The sequence below is a fragment of the Octodon degus genome, unplaced genomic scaffold, assembly GCF_000260255.1.
Source record: "Octodon degus isolate 3935 unplaced genomic scaffold, OctDeg1.0 scaffold00201, whole genome shotgun sequence".
In the NCBI taxonomy this organism is placed as follows: domain Eukaryota; kingdom Metazoa; phylum Chordata; class Mammalia; order Rodentia; family Octodontidae; genus Octodon; species Octodon degus.
This window is the reverse complement of record NW_004524777.1, coordinates 1,992,229-2,003,105: the sequence shown is the minus strand read 5'-3', so window position 1 is coordinate 2,003,105 and position 10,877 is coordinate 1,992,229. Positions and strand designations below refer to the sequence as shown.

The window sequence follows — 10,877 nt, the reverse complement described above, 5'->3', positions numbered from 1 at the left end:
GCTCTTAATTCATGCATTTGAGCCGAGCTAGTGCCCTCCACACTTGTTCTGGGTGGGCACTGGGTTTCTTCCATATGTTTCTGCATTTGATTGTTTAGTTCAGATGTTATTAATTCAAGGATTTCTTTTCTGATTTCCAATCTGAGGCCTTCTATATCTTTCTGCAGATGTTTCTTTATTTTAGAAGCTGCTGATTCATTGATTTCAGCTGTGTGATTTCCACTTTTTTCTTTGTGAGTGTCCTCTGTACTTGTTACAGGTGGGCTTGGGTTCTGAGGTTGCATTTTGTTCCTTCTCGTAATTTCGTGTAGCACTGTCTTCTCACCTTTGTTGCAGATCTTTGCTGTAGTTATATCCTTCGCACGTACTGAAGTTCAGGTGCAGCTCTACAAAGTTTGAACTTATCCAGCTGCGTCTGGCTTGGTTCTGGCTTCTGTGCTCAATCCTTCCCGCTGCTGCCCTTGATGGTGAACCTGTTGTGCCCCGTGGCGAGATGTTCAGCTCCTGGACTAGCTGGTTGGATCTATCCTCTACACTCTCCCCTGCAGGGATTACAGCTGCAGGATTACACCTCAGGCGTGTATGCCAGGCCTGAGCTGTGCCTGGAGGGGGCAAGGTGAAGTACGAAGAAGAGGAAGCTCTCTGCACACACTCATGGGACCTGGGCTAGGAGTGGGTCAGGGGGCTCCGGGACGGGGCAAAAATTCCTACTCTGCGGCCGGGATGTGGGAGGCACTGCGGAGTGGTGGGGTGAGGCCCAAGGGACTGGGAGAGGTTCTGGCCCCCTCTGTGCCTGGGCTGGGACTGGTCCCACTGGAGCAGGGTAGCAGGAAGCTCTCTGAACACTCACCGGACCTGGGCTAGGACTGTGTGTGGGGGCTCCGGGATGGGGCAAAAATTCCTACTTGGCGGGTGGGGTGGGGGAGGCACTGAGGAGTGGTGGGGGGTGGCCCAAGGGTCTGAGAGAGGATCTGGCCCACTCTGCGCCTAGGCTGGGTCTGGTCTTGCTTTCGCAGGGTAGCAGGAAGCTCTCTACACACTCACTGCACCTGGGCTAGGACTGGGTCTGGGGGCTCCCTATACTCGGCAGAAAATCCTACTAGGCAGGTGGGGTGGGGAAGGCACTGCGGAGTGGTGGGGGGCACCCCAAGGGGCTGTGAGAGGGTCCGGCCCACTCTGCGCCTGGGCTGGGACTGGTCCCACTGGCACAGGGTAGCAGGAAGCTCTCTGCACAGTCACCGGACCTGGACTAGGACTGGGTCTCGTGGTTGTCTTCTTGATGATAGCCATTCTTTCTGGGGTGAGATGAAATCTGTGTTGAATTAATTAGCATTTCTTGAATGACCAATGATGTCAATATTTATTTGCTTCTTGTATTTCTTCATATGAGAAATGTATATTCATCTCAGATGCCAATTTTTAGATTGGGTTTTTGAATGTTGGAGACCTGATTTTTAAAAATTGCTTAGTTGGTATAGATAGAAGTACTTTGTTTGAGGGACAGTTGGCTAAAACTTTCACCAATTTGTTAGTTTTATTTTCAGTCTGTTGGTATTCTATCTTCAATGTTTGAAAAATCTATCTTAAGCTTTATTAAAGCAGTCTTACCATATTTCTATAACATTTTTAATTTCCTGGGTTTGAGTATGTTTCATGCCTTCTAATTCTTTCCTGTATTGTTCATTCAATTTTTCACCATTTTTCTCTTCTCATCCATTTTATATCCATTAACTCTTTAGAAAGAAGAGGGCAGGGCCATCTGTTGGCCTTGCCTATTTCAAATTCCAATGAAGTTATAACAGAACTTTCCCAAACAAAGTTCTTTTAACCTCTTTGTGAAACCTCTTGATAGTGCAACTTAAACTGAGAAACTATATAGGAAAAACATCTCTTCTATATACTCTGACAGAAGATGCACTATCATTTTAGTTGGCTCCTTTTTTTCTGCAGTTACTTTAATTAGCTGTTTTGTTCAGGCATCAGGAATAGATTTTCAACTTAACTGCATTTGAACAGGGAAGCACAAAAGCCAGGTGATGATGGCCTCAGGCGAGCTCTTGTACCAGAAGGAGAAACCTTGCAGGATTCTGCTTTTAAAATGGACAGGATTATTTTGTAGTTTTCATCTGCCCCCTCCCCCAGCTATATAAACCAAGCCTGCCCTTCTGGGATAGAAGCAGGCATCCCATTTTGCACCTACATTTGCCTAGGCCAAGCCCTCAGTCAACTGGTTCTGCAAGCATTCTTAAAGGGATAGTGCACTATTTTCTGTTTTGTAAAGGAAAAAAGAAGAAATTTCTTTTCTTGCTTTCAGATGCCCATATGTTGCCCAAACTCAGAGGTTTAGCTCATAAAGCTAGTTATTTAAAAAATGAAAGAAAGGAAAAAAAGGATGAAGGAGGCTGGTGATGCATGTCTTTGTAAAAGTAGACATGCATAATCACACGAACACAAAATGGCTACTGGTCATGTGGCAAGGCAGCATGACTGCTGGCCTTGTGACAAGGTAAGCTGATAGCACCCCTGACCAAACACAAACCAAGAAAAAGCCATTTACACATTTAAGGTACGTGGATACCACACCAATTTAACAAAATACACAATAAGCAAATGTGCAGACAATAAGGCATATGTGGCTAAGAAAGAAAAACAAAAGCCTGCATTTCCTTCCCCACTCCTCATGGCCAGAAAAGCAGCGTATTAACTCCCTTGAGAACAGTCCCTTGCATTCCCAGCCTAGAGAAAAGAGTGAGAAACAGCAGAGTGGAAAAAAAAATCACATTTTAGAAAAAGGCAAGTGTGCCCACATAGGTCTTACCTTGGCTTCTGATATGGAAGCGTTACTCTCAGAGCTAGCTATGCCAAAATATACTCACTTGGTTGGCTCTGCCAAGTCATGGGTAATATCCTTGGAAATAACTTGCCAATCAAAAACATGCCAGGTTCTTGCATCACACAAGGAATTGAACAAGATCAGCCAATAATGGTGCCAAAAAGTATATTTGAAAAGTACAGGATAAATGGGTATGGGAGAAACCCACTCTTTGGCAAAACAAAGAGAAAAAGTGTAAAAGCAAAAGTAAAAGTCTGCTCCATATTCAAAAGGCAGCTGCATACCATAGCAGCTTTCTGTGATGTTTGGTCCTTTTTATGTTATCAACAGCTCATTGGAGCACAAGAGAAGTTCTGCATATGGGGTCCTCAGGTGGCCCTGGGATCTTGTGATTGACAGGCCCTGTTCATTTTCCAAACCAGATTTTGTATGACCTATCTCCTATATTAGGCAAAGGGTCTGTGCTCAACCCTGTAGGACTGCTTTGCCTCTTTAACTTCTATGTATATATTAACAGTGTTTAAGCAATTGATATATCTTTTGGCAATATCTAATGTCTCCATTTTTTGTTTTACTTGTCTAGTAGGGGTTTTTTTTGTATTTAAGGAAGAGTCTACAGGGTGTTCAGGGTCTCACTACTAGATTGGACTCATAGTGATCCACCTGTTTACAGCCTCCCAAGAGCTGGGATTAGAGGTGCACCCCACCATGCTCAGTTTCAATTGCCATCTCAGTGTGCCCGGGGTGAACGGCCGAAATGGCAGGTCCAGGGATCAAACCCCGCTGCTCCTGAGCCTGCTTGCAGGCATTTTAATCCTCTGAGCTATTTGGTTGGCTCTACCATTCAGTTTTTAAAATTGATTTTATTAAGATTTTTCTCATATTGTATTATTCCTCATGTAAACTGTACTAGTCAATGGATATGTTCAACCATCACCAAAGTCAGTTTTAGAATATTTTCATCAACTCAAGAACATGTATTCATTCAGTTATTCCCCCATATTTATCTTCTGTTTATCTCTTGTCTTTAGCTGAATGCACCTGGTAATCTACTTTGCATGTCTATAGATTTTCTTTGTAAGCATTCATATGATTAGAATCACAGAGGACTTTGGTAACTGGCTTCATTCACTTATATCCAAAATAAGTAGGCCACTGTTTTAACTGAGCAACCATAGTGACAGGAACTGAAGCAGCAGCTCAGGTTGTCCCCTTTCCCCCACTCTCTTCTTGTCTCTGGTTGACTGCCTGTGTTCCCTACACTCTAGTCCTAGTCCTGCCAACTCCCAGAAGCAAGAAGAGAACCCTGAGGAGGAAATTGGTGAGGAGAAGCAGGACATGCAGGAGAAAGAAGGTATTTTCCTGAGGGAGCTGAGAGACAAAGCTAATATCCAAGCCTAGGACAAAAGCCTGGAGGCTCTGACACCCTCATGAAGAGACTCCAGGAAGGGCAAAAGTACTTTGCCTCAGGAGACTACAACATGGCCAAAGCCAACATGAAGAATAAGCACCTGCCAAGGGCAGGACCAGACAAGAACCTGGTGACTGGTGACCACATCTTCACCTCACAGGATCTGCCCCAGAGAAAGTCCTCCCTCATCACCAGCAAGCTTGCGGGGTAATCTGGGCCCTCCTCTGCTCCCCTTCCTCACCCACTAGACTTTTCTATGTCATAAGCAGGGATGGAGTGGGCCTCTAGTCAGGTCTTCTCAGCTTGCTAGTCAGGAAACATTGATTCTGCTGTGGGCTGCTGAGAAGGCAATCTGGGTTAAAGGGGTCTCTGAATTTGTTTCTTTTGGTTAGATTGAGCCTTCCATACCTCATTCTAGCCTAAGTAGGGGCCTGGAAATAGGAAAGGCTAAGATTGTTTTAAATACCACCATTGTCTATGTACTTTTTTTTAAGACATTGTGAATCTTCATGCTCTGTGTACCCCACCAACATGTACCAAGTATTACTACCCAGTAGTGATGTAAACCCTGAGGCTATAAATAAATCAAACTAATGCTGCTCTTTTGACCCATATTGCTTCATCTTAACACTTAGTGACATTATCTAGACTTATGATAGTGCATTTTTAGAAGTTGCAAAGATACAAATAGCCCACTGTGCAACACATGCTGTATTTTCACTACCACTGACCTAGAAACATAAGCTTAATCTCTGATTAACCTTTCTCTGGGAATTTTCCTGTCCTTTCTGGGAAGCCTACCTGCAACTGTTAGGAGATCTCCTGCTAGGCTGGACTTCCTTTGTTATCTAATGTATCCAAATTTTACTCAATAAAGATGTACCATGCACTACTGCCATATTATGGTCCTGTGTTTCTCTTGACCAATCTATGTAAGTTGTAATTGGTGACTAGATGCACAGCTCATGATAAATGCATAAAACTAAGTATTATTCAGCAATAAAATGGAATAAATGATTGACACATGCCAAAATTTAGATTAATCTCTAAAGATAAGTTAAAGAAAAAAATTACAAAAGAATGACTATATCATAATTCATTTTACATAGGTATATGTTTTCATTTTTTGACAGGGTCTTGCTATGCAGTTCACTCTGCCTTTAAATATATTTTGTAGCCCAGGCTGGCCTCAAACTATTGATGATATTTCTGCCTCCACCCTGAAGTCCTGGGATTAGAGAAATGCAATATATACATATATATTTTTTAAATAATAGGATTTTAGTAATGAGCAGATTATGATTGACAGAGGTTAATGATGGAGATGAAATACAACTTTCCACATTAATCATATAGTAATTTTAATTTAATAAATTGAGGAACTCTCACTCTCTGTTTCAAAATGAGTGAACTATTTTACTTTGCATCATTAGTATGTAAGGACTTCAATTTCTCCACATCCTCATCAACCATTACTGTTATATAACCTCATTTTTGTTCTCAGCAACTTAATGTTATGCTATTGCAGCTTTGATTTTCATTTTAATGATAATTACTTCCATGTGCTTATTGACCATTTTTGTTGTCTTTTGAGAAATGCTTGTTAAGATCCAATTTCCAATTATTTATGAGATTGTATTTATTATTGAGTTCTAACTATTATTTATATATTCTCGGTATGTCACTTAATCATACAAATGAATTCAAGTAGTTTGTTACATTCTATGATTTTTTTCACTTTATTGATGGCACCTTTTGAAGCCCAAAATTGTATAATTTTAATAAAGATCAGTCCAGATTATATCTATTTTTCTGTTGTTAGGTGTCATATATCAGAATCCTTTGCCAAATCTAAGGTTAGAAAGATTTACCCTTATATTTTTATGTAAGGGCATCAGAATTTTACTCTTTAAATTTAAGTGTTTGAGGGCTGGGGAGATAGCTCAGTAAAATAAGCAGCTTCCTGCCAAGTGCAAGGTCCTGAGTTCAATTCCCAGTACTTCAAAAACAAACGAACAAATAAATTAATAAAGTAATAAAATAATAAACTAATTTAGGAGTTTGGTACTTTCTGAGTTAATTTTTATATATGATATGAAGTGTAAGTCCAAATTCATTCTAGTGTGGCTATTTAGTTGCCCCAGCACTGCTTTTGAAAAAGAATTTTTTTCTCTATTGAATGATCTTGGTATCCTTGTTGAAAACTAGTTGACCAGAAATGTACAGATTTATTTTTTAGACTCTGAATTGTGCCCCATTACCTTATGTGCCTACCTTTATGCCAGCAACATAATGCCTTGATGATTGTTGGTTAGTAGTAAGATTTGAAATAAGAAATTGTGAATCCTCCACTTTTGTTCCTTTGCAGGAGTTATATAGATATTGTTTATATCTTGCAATTCTACATCAGTTTTAGAATCAGCTTGTCAACTCCTAATGAGAAGCCAGCTGGAATTGCGATAGGAACTTCATTGAATCTTTAATTTGGGGATTATTGTCTTCTTTATAATGTTAAGTTTTTCAAACAATTAACAGAGATTATTTTGACATTCATTTAGGTCTAACTTTTTTCAACAGTGTTTTGTATTTATCAGAGTATTCTTCACTTTTTATTAAATTTATCTCTGTGTGTTTTATTATTTTTATTCTTTTTTCCATAATTTTATTGAGAAACAAATAGCAATGAGACAGTTTCAAACCAAATTGGTAGGACAGTTTCAATAATTAACACATTGCGTATATTCTTCCTAGTGGTTAATTGCTGTACAAGATGCAGACATGAGATCCTATTTACAAACACCATTTGAACAAATCTTTCTCTTCATTAAGAGAATGAAACTATATAACTTTTCTAAACACTTTATACAGAGATACAAAAATGGACATTCATCTTTATCCCTTTTTTTTGTTAAGTTCCATCATTTAAATATTATATGTGTGTAAACTCAGCAAAATATTCTAAAAGAGTCCAATAGTCCATAATAGTATTGGGTCTTCCACTTGACTGGCAATGTCAGAAATTATTGACCTGAGTCCCCTACAGCTCAACATAACACCATAGCCTTACTTCTTATACTTTGTTTTTATACTTTTCTGCTGGATGGTTAAGACCAAGGTAAAGCAGGACCTATGCAACAAGAATTGTAGCTTTTGGGTCTGATAAGGTCAGTGAAATCCCCTCAGGATTTATTATTTTTATTTTATTGAGTGGATTGTTTTTAATTAATTTTCAAATTGTGCATTGTAAGTGTAAAAATTATAATTTCCTTTTGTTAATAATATAGTATGCAGGGCTAAGGAGATAGCTCAGCAGTGTAAGCACCTGCCTGGCAAATGCAAGGTCCTGAGTTTGATACTCAGTAGTAAAATAAATAAATAAATAAATAAATAGTATGCAATAAGGGTTCTTTGGGTACAGTGGACTTTTTAATGTTATTCATGCTATTTCTGATGTTGGGGGAAGATATATAGCCTCTCATCGTTAAGTATGCTTATACCTTGTAGGCTAGCACTTCAGTGGTTGAAGTTTTAGGGTCTCAGGAGTGACACTGAAGCAGCATACAGACTAACAACAAAATATCTCTTTCTATTTATCTAAAAGTGTGTGTGTGTGTGTGTGTGTGTGTGTGTGTAACCTTGGACTTTTACACTAAGCCACACCCTCAAAACTTTTTATTGTATTTTTAAAATTTTAATAGAGTCCTGCTCAGATGCTATGTTGCCCAAGCCTGGCACAAACTTGTATTCTCCTGCTTCAGCCTCCCAGAATTCTAAGATTACAGGCACTTATCATCATGCCTAGGTCAGATAGTCTTTCTTTCAATATAAAGGAAAACAAGCCTGAAAGCTGACCCTTTCTTTCAACATCATCTGTGAGCTTTTGTCTTCTGCACAGTAAGCCCTCTAGATCTATTTCCCATATACAGGTTTGCATAACCTTATACCAAACATTTATACTCACTGTAATTCAGTAAGGAAATTTCAGATATCCAAAGTCAACTCTATCTACACAACCATTTTCAATCTTTCATTTATTGACAAAACCAAACAAAAGACACTGTTCCTAATCTTTCATTTCAATCTGGCAGAAGCTCAGTCTTTTCATAGGACAGTTTAATGTGATGTGAAGCCAAGTGAATTTTTTATAAGACAAATGCCACAATGCCTTATTTACAGGAGAGGAAGCCCATCCAGCCACACAAGAAATTTGGATACTAACATTTCTTTCCAACTACAGGCCTGGGGTGAAACCTTGCAGCTGCAATCCCTGCAGAGAGAGCAGGGGACAAAGCCACCCAGCTAGTCCAGGAGCAGAACATCTTGCCAGAGGGACACAACAGGATCACTCCCAAGGGAGGCAGCAGGAAGGAGCTGAGCACAGCAGCCAGACCCAAGGCAGGTACATCAGGATAAATCCAAACGTTGTAGATCTGCACCTGAATTTCAGTAGGTGCTAAGGTTATAACTGCACCAAAGCTGTATAACAAAGGTCAGAAGACAGTGCTACATAAAATGATAACAAGAAGGAGCAAAATGCAATGTCAGAACCCAAGCCCACCCATAGCAAGTGCAGAGGACACTAGCACAGAACAAATTGGGAATCACACAGCTGAAATCAATAAATCAACAGCTTCAAAAAGAAAGAAACAACTGCAGAAAGGTATAGAGGAACTAAGATTGGAAATGAAAAAAAAAATCCCTGAATTAATAGTACCTGCAGTAAAGAATCAAATGCAGAAACATATGGAGGAAACCCAATGCCCACTCAGAAAAGCTGAAATGTGTGAATTAATAGCATTGATAGTAAAGAAGCAAAAACAGAAAGTTATAGAGGAACTCAGAGCTGAATTCTTTTCTACTAGTTCAGCTCAAATGTATGAATAGCATTGATAGTAAATAAGCAACAACAGAAAGTTGTAGAGGAACTCAGAGTGGAATTCTTTTCTGAAATAAAAAAAGAATTCTCAGAGCTCATAGAATCTGAAGTAAAGAAGCAACCACAGGAACATAGGGAGGAAACACAATCTGAAAAAAACACTGCAGTAAAAGAATTTCTAACTGCTTCTAAAGAAGACTGATAAAAATAGAGGTGATTAGAAAAATGACAGATTACTCTAATGAGCAATGCAGGAAAGAAATAGATTACATGAAGCAGAGTCAAAGAGATATAGAGGGACTTAAAATCTCAGTCACAAGCTTGCAATGCTGTTTAAGTGAAAGTGAAGACAGAATTTCGGATCTTGAAGATGCTGTTGCAGCTAGTGAAAAGGTAAGAAAGGAGCTCTTAAAAACAATTAGGGAGACCCAGTCTTAGCCCAGACCTGGTGAGTGTGTGGGAGAGCTTCCAGCTTCCCTGCCACGGCGGGACCTACTACTGGTCCCAGCCCAGGCGCAGTATGGGTGAGACCATCACCCACCCCCTTGGGACGCCCACCACCACTCTGCAGTACCTTCTTCACCCTGCCTGCCAAGTAGGAACTTCTGCCATGTTCTGGGAACCCCCAGACCCAGTACTAGCCCAGGCCTGGTGAGTGTGTGGGAGAGCTTCTAGCTACCCTGCACCGGCAGGGCCTACTACTGGTCCCAGCCCAGGCGCAGTGTGGGTGAGACCCTCTTCCACCCCCTTGGGATGCCCCCACCACTCCGCAGCACCTCCCCCACCCTGCTAACCCCCAGACCCAGTCCTAGCCTGGTTCTGGTGACTGTCTGGGAGAACTGCCTCTACCCCCTACTCCAACTTGTCCCCTCCATGCTCAGCTCAGGCCGGGCATAGAGCCCTGGGGTGAAACTCTGCAGCTGCAATCCCTGCAGAGAGTGTAGAGGTTAGAGCCATCCAGCTAGTCCAGGAGCAGAAAGACTTCCCAGAGGGGCACAACAGGTTCACCCCCAAGGGCAGCAGCATGAAGGAGCTGAGCACAGCAGCCAGACCCAAGTCAGACACAGCTGAATAAATCCAAACTTTGTAGATCTGAACCCGAACTTCAGTACATACTAAGGTTATAACTGAAACAAAGATCTACAAAACAGTCAGGAGACAGTGCTACAGAAAATGACAAGAGGAACAAAATGCAATCTCAGAACACAAGCACACACATAACAAGTGCAGGGGACACTAACAGAAAAAATTGGAAATCACAGAGCAGAAAGCAAAGAATCAATGGCTTCTGAAATAAAGAAACAGCTGCAGAAAGGTTTAGAGGAACTCAGATTGGAAATAAAAAAAGAAATCCCTGAATTAATAAGATCTGCAGTAAAGAATCAAATGCAGAAAGATACGGAGGAAACCCAATGCCCACCCAGCACAAGTGCAGAGGACACTAACTCGGCTCAAATGCACGAATTAATAGCGTCGATAGTAAATAAGCAACAGCAGAAAGTTATAGAGGAAATCAGAGCACAATTCTTTTCTGAAATAAAAAAGAATTCTCAGAACTCATAGCATCAGAAGTAAAAAAGCAACTACAGAAACATAGGGAGGAAACACAATCTGAAAAAAACACTGCAGTAAAAGAATTTCTAACTGCTTCTAAAGAAGATATTGATAAAAAAACAGAGGAGATTAGAAAAATGACAGATTCCTTGAATGAGCAATACAGGAAAGAAATGGATCGCATGAAGCAGAGTCAAAGAGAT

At 40.5% G+C, this 10,877-nt stretch overlaps 1 pseudogene; it reads left to right on the top strand.

Annotated features, from left to right (window-relative positions):
- Nucleotides 1-2,432: 2,432 nt before the first annotated feature.
- On the top strand, nucleotides 2,433-4,455 carry LOC101570917 (annotated as a pseudogene).
- Nucleotides 4,456-10,877: the final 6,422 nt, after the last annotated feature.